We start from the raw sequence: 14,629 nt of genomic DNA, 5'->3' as shown, positions 1-14,629 counted from the left end.
TCCTAACCATCAAACTCCATGTAAACAATAATGGCAGTTTAGTTCTTAAAATTCAGATTGCTATTTAAACTATGGTGGACGTGAGTGAAGTGAAGTGTGTAATGTATGTTTTTAGCAAGTAAAAATTATAATTCAACTGACCTTTCCTAAATGAATACAAATCATTTTAATATTCCCTAAATAGTGAACTGCATTTATTGAAATCGTAAAAGACATATTAAAACAGAGTTGTTTAATTAGTAGGTATAAACATATTATAAGGAATGTTATAAAAATGGGTTATTCTTAATAGATGTTAGAAACACTGAAGTGATAGTAACTAAACAGAATCATATAAATTTTCATGGTGCGATAGTGTAAGGACATACTAATAAGTGATGGTGAACTAGGAGTGTAAATGTAACAATAATAGGTAATAGTAACTGTAGTGAAATTTAGATACACCCACCATCAGTTAATTTTGTACATAATAATTTGTGAAAAACCTCATAATGGGTGAAAACATATGTGATTGAGTGTCAAAAATAAGCTATTATTATAAAGAGATATAATAATAGATAAAACCTAAAAAATAAATGTGTAAGTGAAGAGGCAACCCTATTAGATTAATAGGTTAGTAGAGACATGGAAATCTAAAGGCCAGGATTGTCAAACTTGCATTAATAGAGAGGAAATAGGTCCTATTTGGGCAGTTCCAGCTATAACTTGAGCCTGAATAGGTTACTGGGTTAACATAGTCAGATATTAAATGCAGCTAAATCTACACATTCGTTGAGCCCATCTGGTGCCAACGTGTGTAGTTTATGTATCCAGTAAGTCTCTCTACGACGCAAACTAAGAAATGGATTGTGACTATTTCTAGAAATTTGTTCAATGGGTATTATTGATAGTGTTTTCATACTGCCTTTGTGTGCAAAAGCACAGTGTCTCGAAAGGCTGTGCTTCAGATATTTTCTTTTAATATTATAAGCGTGTTCACTCCAGCGTTTCTTAATAGCGCGACTCGTACGCCCTACATATTGAGCCCCACATTGGCAACTCACCAAATAGATGACATAGGTTGATTCACAAGATAGTCTCTTATTAATTTTGAAATGTTCTCCTGTCTGATTGGAGGAAAAGAGATTAGTGCCACTTTTAACAATTTTGCACATATTACATTTGCGCTTCATGCACTTGAAGATTCCATTTTGAGGGACAAAATTGCCCAAAAAGGTCTTCCTTTGGCCTATTCGATGGTTAGAGGTAACGGCCTTATCTCTTACGATCTTGCTAGGGGCTAGTTTGTTTTTAAGGGTGGGAGCCCTTCTATAAACTATCCTAGGCTTGGACGGGATAAATTTTCTAAGATGTGGATCATCACAAATGATGGGCCAATGTCTAATTATGATTTTCTGAATCTCGCGAAAGTTACTGTTAAAACCAGTAATAAATAGCGGTGTTTTATTATACTTTTCAATAGTTCTTTCCCTTGTTTTATTTATTTGGTTCTTGTCTGATATAAAATAGGAGTTCCTGTCATCCTGTAATGCTCTAAGGTATCCTAATGCTCCTGCTGCACTAACTGAAGTGCTCCCTAGATTGTGAGTTAATATTGACACCACTAGAATATATCTACCCCGCTGAACATACAATATTGGGCCATGTGGCGCATCTGTCTTTTTTATGTTTTGTAGATCATCTTCTTGGGATCCCGGCCGGATTCTTTACAGATTGCTGCCTCTATAATATCTGTTCTCCACACAGTGACTTTCTACTAAGTAACCTGAACTGTTACAATTAATATCAAGTGTCGCTCACTTGTTGAATAGAGTGTCACACGATTTGTTGTGGCATTATAAATCTTTATTTATTATTTAATCCTTTTTTTTTTTTTTTTTTTTTTCTTTCTTCTCCTTTATTGTATTTGACATTTGATTATTCTGATCTGATTGCTAGAAAATTGTATACAAGAGTATTATACCTTATAGTATTACACCTTACCATTGTTACAATTGTAATTTAGGGCGCCCCCTACTCTTATAGAACAATTGTGCGAATACACCTAGGTGTGTTTTGCCATAGGCCTTTTAGGGGTAGTCGACCTTGCTAATTATGTTGTCTGCTATTGAAAGATCCAATAAGAGAAAAAACAATAATAGTTTGGGTTCCACTACATACCAAACTGGGAATGAAAATGATTCTGACCCCTCCATGTACACTTTATTTACTAAATTAGAGAACTCATTGAAGTCTGAGCATAGACACTGGTGGGATTTTGAAACATTACAGAAGTATAAAAACAAAAAATTGATACCTAGAGGATTGAGAGTCTTCAAGAATTGCTCTTTTAAAGACAACAGTAATATCCTCAAAGAATGGGAAGATGCCCTCAGTACCTGTGCTAACACTTTTATAGATATTCTAATCAAACATAGGAAACATTTGTATAATGAGGCTGGTATAGAAATAGATAATATACAACAGAACCTAGAAAAATTTGTGAATCACACTGAATTTGAGGGATTAAGAAAGTCAGCATATGACCGAGCTGAGGAATACCAGAACGAAATTATAAAAAGGAAAAATAAAAAACTAATAAGAGATGAGGGCGATTACGCCAAAGGTGAAATATACACCTATAACCGGAAAAATGGGACAAATACCAATAGTTCCATGAAACCATCCAATTATCCACCGAGGTTTACTCCTAGGAGACAGGATGCTAATAATTTCAACAATAGAACAACCCACAATCAGGGAGATAGATACTATGACTCACCTAGGTTTACTCCCAGGAGACATGATAATAATAACTACAACAATAGATGGTCTCACAATCAGGGAGATAGACACCCTTACCCACATATGGACAGACAATATAGGCACAGATTTCCTGAAGTTGACATGACCAAAGACGGTACACATAACTCTTCTGATAACCAACAATATCAACAAAGAGGTCACCATAGAAACCATCAACCTCATAATAACACCAATTCCAACTATGATACTTATCGTGAAAATAAACATCAATATCATCAATTCAACAATCCCCACACATATAACTCTTGGGATAGATCAAATGATTTTAATAGGACACACAAATTTAATGATGGCAATCATCAGAGATTTTATGAAAATAATGGATACCCCCCAAACAGGTTTAAAGACCCTAAACATATTGATAGACCATTCAATACGAACACTGATACATATAACGAAAGATCCGTTATGAAAGAAAGAGTTTTCACTAATGATCCCAGAGGCCTTGATAACTCTAATTGTTCTAGACCCTCTAATAGATCATTTGAATCTATAAATAGATTCCAGCCACTAAATTCTGATAATTATCAGTCCCCTAATACTCCAGGTACATCTACTAACAATGAACACAATAATATTCCTTTTTTAGAGATGGGCCCAGACCCCCGTGTAGAACATTGGTCCATGTCCCCTCGACCACCAAGACAAAAAAGGATACACACAAACGAGGAAATAGAGGAAAATCCTCAACCTCCAAAAAAGAGAAGTTATTAAAATACAAAAAGGGAATTTTCAATTTGTCAGATCATATATTATCTGATGACGAAATCAGAGTATTAGGAAAAGGGTTATCTTTCAGCCCTACTAATGGTCCCAACATGTTCCAACTATTTGTGGACATCAACAGCTTCACTAGGAAGCTTTCCCTACAAAAGTATTTCGCAGAAAAACGTTTAAAAAATACTGATAGTCTACCCATAGTTTTGGATTCTATGGACAAACACCTGAGAGATGGTGTGGTCTCTTTTGATCCTGATACATTATTACAACAACTCAATGAGAAATATATACAAACAGACTTTAAGCCCAAATCAAATTTTAATCCTCCTCGTGTGAGAAACTCGCACATCAGCATTTTTCAATCAATGGTACTCAAAGATTTAGAAAAACTGTCTAAAAAAACCAAATACAGACACAATTTAAGTCCTGGTGAACGTCAAGCTCTTGAAATACTTTCATCAAATTCAGACATCATAATACGCCAGGCGGACAAGGGTGGGGGTATTGTCCTCCAAAATAGATCTGACTACATTTTAGAAGCTGATAAAATCTTGAAAGATGAAAGTTATTATAAACTCCTAGCGAAAGATCCTACCCCCATATACCAAAAACAACTTTACTCACTTCTTAAAGAAGGATTTGATGAGGGCATTATATCCAAGAAGGAAAAAGAATATCTTTATCTTAAAAATCCCTGTGTAGCATTTTACTACCACTTGCCCAAGATTCACAAAAATACATCTCACCCCCCAGGCCGCCCAATTGTGGCAGGTATAGATAGTCTGACTGACCACCTTTCTGCTTATGTTGATTCTTTTTTACAAAAACACGTTATAAATTTACCCTCATTCATTAGGGATTCTACAGATCTGCTAAATAAATTAAATAATCTAGGTATTAAGAAAACTGATAACAAGCTTTGGTGGATTACTAGTGATGTAAGTTCACTTTACTCCAACATTCCACACGATAAAGGACTAACGGTCATCCAATCATACCTAGCCACTGATATTTACATGCCGCCCAGACAACAACAATTTATTAGCGAAATTATTCACTTCATACTCCACCATAATTACTTCTTATATCAGGGACTACACTATCTCCAGGTAAAGGGTACGGCCATGGGCACCAGATTCGCACCCAGTTTTGCCAATTTGTATATGGGCAAATTTGAGGAGACACACATATATGGGTCTCCTATGGGTGCGGGTCTGGTGTTCTATGGCCGATATATAGACGACCTACTTATCTTGTATAGGGGGAGTCATGAGGAGGCTGTCATATTTACTACATCACTTAATGCCAACGAATTTGATTTGGAATTTACTTCCAATATCCAATCTAATAAGATAGAATTTTTGGATCTATCACTATCTTTCGCTAGTGATGGTACAATTATGTCAGAAACTTTTTTCAAAAAAGTCGATTGCAACAGTTTCCTAAATTTCTCCAGCAACCACTATATGAGTTGGAAGAGAAACGTGCCCTATGGGCAGTTTAGAAGGATAAGACGAAACTGTAGCACCGTAGAAAGTTACAAAAGGCAATCACTGATTCTGAAGGATAGATTCTTAGAAAAAGGTTATCCTTTGGATCTTATCCAAAAAGGATACCTTAGAGCATTACAGGATGACAGGAACTCCTATTTTATATCAGACAAGAACCAAATAAATAAAACAAGGGAAAGAACTATTGAAAAGTATAATAAAACACCGCTATTTATTACTGGTTTTAACAGTAACTTTCGCGAGATTCAGAAAATCATAATTAGACATTGGCCCATCATTTGTGATGATCCACATCTTAGAAAATTTATCCCGTCCAAGCCTAGGATAGTTTATAGAAGGGCTCCCACCCTTAAAAACAAACTAGCCCCTAGCAAGATCGTAAGAGATAAGGCCGTTACCTCTAACCATCGAATAGGCCAAAGGAAGACCTTTTTGGGCAATTTTGTCCCTCAAAATGGAATCTTCAAGTGCATGAAGCGCAAATGTAATATGTGCAAAATTGTTAAAAGTGGCACTAATCTCTTTTCCTCCAATCAGACAGGAGAACATTTCAAAATTAATAAGAGACTATCTTGTGAATCAACCTATGTCATCTATTTGGTGAGTTGCCAATGTGGGGCTCAATATGTAGGGCGTACGAGTCGCGCTATTAAGAAACGCTGGAGTGAACACGCTTATAATATTAAAAGAAAATATCTGAAGCACAGCCTTTCGAGACACTGTGCTTTTGCACACAAAGGCAGTATGAAAACACTATCAATAATACCCATTGAACAAATTTCTAGAAATAGTCACAATCCATTTCTTAGTTTGCGTCGTAGAGAGACTTACTGGATACATAAACTACACACGTTGGCACCAGATGGGCTCAACGAATGTGTAGATTTAGCTGCATTTAATATCTGACTATGTTAACCCAGTAACCTATTCAGGCTCAAGTTATAGCTGGAACTGCCCAAATAGGACCTATTTCCTCTCTATTAATGCAAGTTTGACAATCCTGGCCTTTAGATTTCCATGTCTCTACTAACCTATTAATCTAATAGGGTTGCCTCTTCACTTACACATTTATTTTTTAGGTTTTATCTATTATTATATCTCTTTATAATAATAGTTTATTTTTGACACTCAATCACATATGTTTTCACCCATTATGAGGTTTTTCACAAATTATTATGTACAAAATTAACTGATGGTGGGTGTATCTAAATTTCACTACAGTTACTATTACCTATTATTGTTACATTTACACTCCTAGTTCACCATCACTTATTAGTATGTCCTTACACTATCGCACCATGAAAATTTATATGATTCTGTTTAGTTACTATCACTTCAGTGTTTCTAACATCTATTAAGAATAACCCATTTTTATAACATTCCTTATAATATGTTTATACCTACTAATTAAACAACTCTGTTTTAATATGTCTTTTACGATTTCAATAAATGCAGTTCACTATTTAGGGAATATTAAAATGATTTGTATTCATTTAGGAAAGGTCAGTTGAATTATAATTTTTACTTGCTAAAAACATACATTACACACTTCACTTCACTCACGTCCACCATAGTTTAAATAGCAATCTGAATTTTAAGAACTAAACTGCCATTATTGTTTACATGGAGTTTGATGGTTAGGAACAAACATGCTAATTTAACACTTTATTATGCCCAATAATTTGTAGCCTACAGTGAGCGTGTGTCGCTCTCTAATATTTATATTAATAACATTTTACACCTCTTCACAGACTCTGTTCCCTACCGATATACAACAGTTATTTATTAATTTGATTGGTTATAATATTGCTGAATGGTGCCTATTATGAGTTTGTTATGGGATCAGTGACTCGATAAATACAGTAGTCGCTTATTATCAAGGATTATACTTCTTTGACCTGTACTTCTAGCCCTACATGAACGCACTGACTTTATTATTAACTATTATCTAGCAGACTGTCTTTAACAGTTCCGCCTCCAATGTTATGGATTGTACCTGCTACTCGCAGCTCCGATCTATAACATACATTCTAGTGACGAAATCGGGCACATCACATGATGGGAAACCACCATTTGATTGGCCCAAGGCTCTACTCCTTTTCATTGGCTAGACCCAATGTGCCTACTCTTTCATACGCATGCGCTCTCGCTATGTAATGACCTATAGACGAGCGCACACGCATGCGCTGACTGCATTAAGAAACGCCGACATATAATCCCCACATATCATGTCAACTACTATGTTATCACTTTATCTAGTAATATAATATATATACACCTTAATTCTATATAATACATTTTGTGTATGATATAATAGCAAATAACAATAATCATCAACATGACAATATTGTGATCATTAATTATAGGTAGAATATTTTTAGCGCTAGTGTTGACAATGCTCAGAGCGATTGGTATAACCAACGCCCCTAGATGGAACCCAGCCAATAGCTACTCTCACTCATAGGATTACATTATCCTATCACGCAATCACATTCACTTGCGCTTAGCGTGGAGCCGAATAGGTCTCCGGGTACCTATGGTAACGCTACGGACATGCGCACTAGCTTCACATGCACGCCATTTAGAAAGTCAAACTGGCGGTTTGAATAAAGTAAGCGATCTAGCTTTGAAATCAACGTACAAGCTTGGTTTATCTCGATTCACTCCCTAGTAGGAATATTCCTCATTACAAAAGGGTAATGTCATTGCATCTGTAATTTAGATTAAGATAAATCAATGGCCTTAATACTAATGCCTGTTTGAGTACTATTAACACAAAGTGTATCACTTCTCTACTAGGGATCACAATGGGGCAATGCCGTTTGAGAATGATCTGTTAGAAATAACAAAATAAGGAACTGTGTAGAAATAACTAAAGTGTTTAATCTATATATGTTTAGCTTATACATTGTATATAATGAATTATGATTTATGACTAATTCATCCATCACAAGTTACAATTGTTTTTGGTCTGCTTCACAAAAAAACATGCAAATTGTTTTTATATATATTTGTATTGTATACACCATCTGTGATGAATTTATGCATTGTATGTTACAATGTATATTTATATTGTGTGATTTAGAACATACAAATTGGGTATATGTAGACATTGTTGTTGTCAAAATATTTCTGCAGCTAGGATACTAATGATGTCATAGACCACACCCACAACAAGTGGTGTCAATTGTGGTAATTAGTTTGGTTAGGTATATAAAGCAAGTGTTTGTAAACTATTTTATTAAGCCTGAGGAAACAGTCTGAGACTGAGAAACGCGTCGCTTGTTTTTATTGGTTTTATCTAGTAAAGTACCAATTTTTTATTTAAACACTTGCTATTGTGTATCATTTGGACCTAACCTGATTCTTGAGAGCTCTGCGGCTCTGCCTGCTGTGAAAACCTGCCATAGTCTGTTGGGTGACTGCATTGATCCCTTCCTGCCTGATTAGCATCAATGAAGATGCTATACAAATTGTGAGTATATTTTCAAATATACAGAACACCATCCTCTGGTTCAAACAGTACTAGGCCATATAGGCACTTTTGTTTTTGCTTGTATCTCCACTACAGAACCATACTATTTTGCCCTAGAGGTCGGTCTGCTGGGTGACTGTGATTGATCCCAGACTGCTCCTGCTGCACTAACTGAAGTGCTCCCTAGATTGTGAGTTAATATTGACACCACTAGAATATATCTACCCCGCTGAACATACAATATTGGGCCATGTGGCGCATCTGTCTTTTTTATGTTTAAAAGACAACCCCACCATTAAATTCAAAAAAGAATTGGTTGAATTAGTTTCATATGCTAGATGTAATAATATCATCAATGAGATCATTAAAGAAAGCTTAGTCCCTGAACATCCAGTTATCCCAATCTACCACTATTTGCCTAAAATCCATAAGGACATTACCAACCCTCCTGGGCGTCCTATAATAGCCGGCATCAATTCTTTAAACGAACCCCTCTCAGATTTGATTGACAGTTTTCTTCAACCCATTGTTAAGGAATTACCTAGTTTCATACAGGATACCACCTCTCTAATTTTAAAACTTGAAAATGTGGAATGGAAATCTAATTACAGATTCTTGGTGTTGGATGTGACATCCTTATACACCTCTATTACACATGTCAAAGGCTTACATGCGATAGATTACTTCTTAAACAACAAAAGTAACTTTAACCCTGCCACTAAACAATTTCTGTTAAACTCCATTGAATACCTTCTGACTCACAATTTCTTTATGTTCGATGGGGGTTTCTATCTCCAGGGACGTGGAACAGCTATGGGGGCGAAATTTGCCCCCTGCTATGCCAATCTCTTCATGGGATGGTGGGAGCTTTTCCACGTGTTTGGGGATAGGAACCCCTATCGACATAATATTGTGTTTTTTGCCAGATATATTGATGATCTGATACTGATTTTGGACTGTGCGGACAGCACAGTAGATGATTTTTGTACCTACCTGAATAACAATGACCATATTATTAAATTGATTGGTGAACATAGTCATGACAGAATTAACTTTTTGGATATTACCATTATTGGTAATATTGACACAGGAGTAATAGAGACTGATCTATATAGAAAGGCCACAGCAGGAAATACTATCCTTGAGTTTAAGTCATGTCACCCTAGACATACGCTACAAGGGATTCCCAAAGGTCAATATATTAGGGCCAAAAGGAACTGTACAAATGAAAGTAATTACCAAAAGCAAGCTGACATTATTACACAGAGATTGAGAGAAAGAGGTTACAATGAAACTATTTTAGACAAAGCCCGCAAAGAGGTAGATATTATACCGAGGACTACACTCTTGCAATACAAAAATAAAAACAAAAGACATATGGAGATAGGTAAACCTAAGTTTATTACTACTTACAGCCTTGAATATAACAAAATCTGTGAAATAATAAGAGAATCCCTACCAATTTTACATACTGATCCAATCCTTAAAGGGATTGTCAGTGAAGGCTGCCAATTTATCTCCAAGAGAGGAAAAACACTGGGTAACTGTTTCACCATCTGATCTACCAAGATTAACACAGAATTGCTGGCTTAAACAAAAAAAGGGTTTCTCTAAATGCAGACACAGGATATGTAAAACATGTGAATCTGTAAATGAAGGTGAATTTTTCACCTCTTCCAGTACTGGTAAAGTGCATCAAATCAAGTTTTACATAACATGTGTTACTACACATGTCATTTACCTTTTGACATGCAGAGGCTGTTCAAAACAGTACGTAGGGAGGTCCAAAAGACCCCTGAAAGAACGATTCCTTGAACATGTGCGTTCTATAGAGGATCCGGATTCTGACACTCCCATTGCAAGACATTTTAAAACATTCCACAACTCTGATGCGTCTCTCTTATCCTTGCAGGGTATAGACCATGTTCCACGGTGGAGAAGAGGTGGCAATAGACAAAACAAACTTAATTTAAGAGAGGTATATTGGATATTTACCCTAAATACGTCTATGCCCCATGGTCTAAACCTAAGGAGGGATATAGATTTATGTGTCTAGAGAACTGTACATATATGAAAATTTCTTTCTTTCCCTATTTGACCTGATAAACTTTCAATTGTGTTAATTGTTTGAATTGAATTAGAATATTAGTTATAATTTATGAATTTTGTAATTTTGTGAATCATTTTTTTTTTAACATTATAACATTCTATGAATTACTATATAACTGCAATTCTAACTACTATGAAATGTTTATCTATTTGTATGTTTTCCTGTAATATGTAGGAATGAGTGCTTTTACATTTAAATAAGTTATATACACTGCATGAGGGAGATAACTATTTCTAAACATTTAAATATTAATATATGAGATGTATCTTTAAATATATTCACAGCTGTAGCCTATTTAAGTGGAAGGCAGCTGCTGCTCCTTTAAGCAGTGAACAAGTGCTTGGTAAGCACGAAACATGTCTGCTGCATGAGGAGCGCAGCTTCTCTCCCTTTTGTTGTGTATTTTTAACTGGTCAGTTTGTGCTGTTGGATCGACGGACTGAACCGTTTGCTGTTTTTATACTTCTTCAATAAAGATTGGATATATTTTACGTTTGCCGGCTCCTGGGACATTATTTGGCTATTTGGATTACCTATTTCTTGGCGTATGGGACGGATGCGCTGTGGTCCCTTTACCGGCTTCTGTGGCTTGACGTCATCCCCACTCTCCTGTGTGCCGTAACCCGGAAGTACTGCCTAATGCGGTGAGGGAGGAAAGAGCGCACTGCTGGTTTGTTTGTTTGCTATATATGAAATATATATAAGTAATAATATATGTATAATATAATAATATTGTGTACATATATATCATATATATATATATACACATTATTATTATATTATACATAAAATATTTAATATACTTATATATTGTAAATGTATTTATGTGTGTGTATGTATGTATAAATTTATATATTTATATATATATATATATATATACATACATACATACATATACACACACACACACACACACACACATAAATACATATACAATGTATAAGTATATTTAATATTATATGTATAATATAATAATAATGTGTGTATATATATATATTTATATATATGATATATATGTACACAATATTATTATATTATACATATATTATTACTTATATATATTTCATATATATACGTATATACGTGTATATATACACATATGTATATATGTATATATACATATATGTACAGTACATACATCATACATATATATACACACACATATTATATATATATATATATATATATATATATATATATATATATATATTATATATATATATATGCATATATAAATGTGTAAACATGCTTTTTTGTTTTAAATCTTCCCCCCTTCGCTTATCTGTCCGGTATTGTTGTTGCAGACACCTGGCAACCCTATCAGCAGCTAGCTCCCAGCACCTAACCCTGCATTAGGTACACTTTTCAACAAAGGATAGTAAGAAAATAAAGGAAATTACATAACAGAAGGAAATGGAAAAGTTGTTTAAAATTGTATATTCCTTCTGAATCACAAAAGAAAAAATTGGGGTTTCATGTCCTTTTAACATTTTTGTATCTATATTTACAACTGTTAATATTAACTTCTTAAATAACCTCAGCATGGGTATATTAATAACCATTTAAAGGATCATTTCAATGAAGAAGAAAAAACCCCACATTCTCTAATTTGTAAGATGGTGTAATTTTAGCCTTGGTAACACTCAATAACTACAGGTCTAATACAAGCTCCTATAAAAGATTATCATATCATTTAACTCAGGGGTGTTAATAACATAAAACCCCAAACTTTTATTTCCTGATTCAGACACAGAACACAATTTAAAACAACTTTCCAACTTACTTCTATTATCTAATTTGCTTCATTCTCTTGGTATTCTTTGTTGAAGAAGCAACAATGCATTACTGGGAGCTAACTGAATGTGAATGTCAAGAGGCATATATGTTCAGCAACCAATCAGCACCTCCTGAGTCTACCATTTCATCTAAGGATATCAAGAGAACAAAAGAAATTAATACTAGGTGTAAATTGGAAAGTTGTTTAAAAATCATATGATCTATTTGAATTAAAATAGAAAAAATATCTCATTATATTCCAGGAACAGAACAGTTGGTGGGAACTCTTATGATGCCTGTATATATATAATGTTATTTTTTTATGCCCACTTAACATGTTTATAAAATCATCTTCACAACTTTAACTTTGTACTAAAGCATAATCATATGCATGTAGCACATGTTAACTGTGATCATATTTTTATTTTATTCTTGATTTAACATTGCTTATTATAACCAATGCAATGCTTTGATCTTGTGCTGTTGCCCTTACTAATGGCCCTAGTAGTACTTTGGATAGGATTTGGATACTGGATCTTCAGCTCTTGTTAATCCTCCGTTCAGTTTACGATGAGCTGGAATTTAAAAGGGCAAATAAAGATAAGACATCAAAGTGTTCATCCTCCACAATTCATCCTATCCCTGTAATCACGTCTCAGTGCCTTCTGGGAAATGTAGTTTAATTGAACTACCTGGTGCTGTAAATGTGTAAGGATGTGAAAGCTAAAAACTACATTACCCAGGATTCTTCACCAGCGCCTCCTTCTGAGTGCATTGTTTGTCAGCACTTCCCCTACTGTTTTAGTTTGCTCTGGTGCTGCTTCTGCGAGCAACATCTGCTATGTTAGTTTTGTCATGAGATGCAGGACATATGCAGGACACAGCAATGATGGTACAACTCTATTTTATTACAGAGCATAGCAATACACATCCAGACAGGTTGATTGTACTAAACTAACTGCGACACAGACACCGGACCTAAGCCCCGCCCACCAGCTAGTGACCTCACATCCTGCTATCATCACATCTTCCCCTTTTTCAAAGGCAAAGCATACATTCGCATATATTAAATAACAAGGTACACCAACAGGGTATACAACAACATTTTGTTTTAGAACATTATAAGAACAGATAGATTAGAAAACATGAACAAATAAATTACATCCTGACTTGGACATCGGGGTAGACTACCCTAGTCCACAGTGACCATGGGATTATTCTGCCCATACTTCCGGTCACTGTTCTAGCTAAAGTCAGTCCCTGTATCGGGCCGGAAGCCTCACCACTCTTCCGCTTGATGTAACTTTGCATGAACTGTCCTCTGATACAGAAGATGGTGAACAAGAGTCTGCTGGAGGCAAAGATATATCCCCGCTATGATCTTGCTGAGGGGAAGGCACCTCTCTTAGAACAGGAGATCCCACCGGCGGTGGTACTGAGGTATCCGGTTCCAGACTCTCAGGTACAGGCTGAAGATGTCTTCGGTTACGGCGTGTAACCGTCCCTCCCTCTGTAAGGACTGTGTAAGACCTTGGTTCTGGAGAGCGGCCCACTACCGTAGCAGGCGTCTTCCATTTCTTCTCATCATCCAGTTTAATTCTGACACTTTGGCCCGCTTTCAGTTCCTGTAAAGGCCTGACAGAATGTCTCCTGTCGTAGAAGAAACGATAACCCTTTTTGGCCTCTTCATCCCTCCTAAGGACTTCGTCCCGAGGAACAGGGCCAGGCGGCTTGAAGACACCCACTGAGGGTAAAGTGGTGCGAATCTGGCGTCCTAGCATCAGCTGTGCCGGGCTAAACCCGGTGGCTTGAATGGGCGTCGCCCTGTATGACAAGAGGGCTAGGTACGGTTCAGATTGCTTTAGGATGAATTTTGTTGTTTGAACTGCCCTTTCAGCCATTCCGTTGGCCTGCGGATAATGTGGACTTGACGTGGAATGTACAAAATCATATTCCCTGCTGAAAGCACTGAACTCTGTAGAAGCGAACTGCATGCCATTATCACTCACCAGCTCCATTGGAATGCCCCAGCGGGCGAACAAGCTCTTCAGGCGAATGATAACGGCCTGACTTGTGATATCATTCAGGGGTGCTATTTCCAAATACCTGGAATAGTAGTCGATAACAACAAGAAACTTTTTCCCGTGCAGTTCGCACAAATCAGCAGCTATTTTCTGCCACGGCCCCGCAGGCAGCGGAGTAGACATTAAGGGCTCCCTTCTCTGAGTAGGC

The sequence above is a fragment of the Bombina bombina genome, chromosome 11 (assembly GCF_027579735.1).
Source record: "Bombina bombina isolate aBomBom1 chromosome 11, aBomBom1.pri, whole genome shotgun sequence".
Taxonomy (NCBI): domain Eukaryota; kingdom Metazoa; phylum Chordata; class Amphibia; order Anura; family Bombinatoridae; genus Bombina; species Bombina bombina.
Note: the sequence above shows the minus strand (reverse complement) of the source record.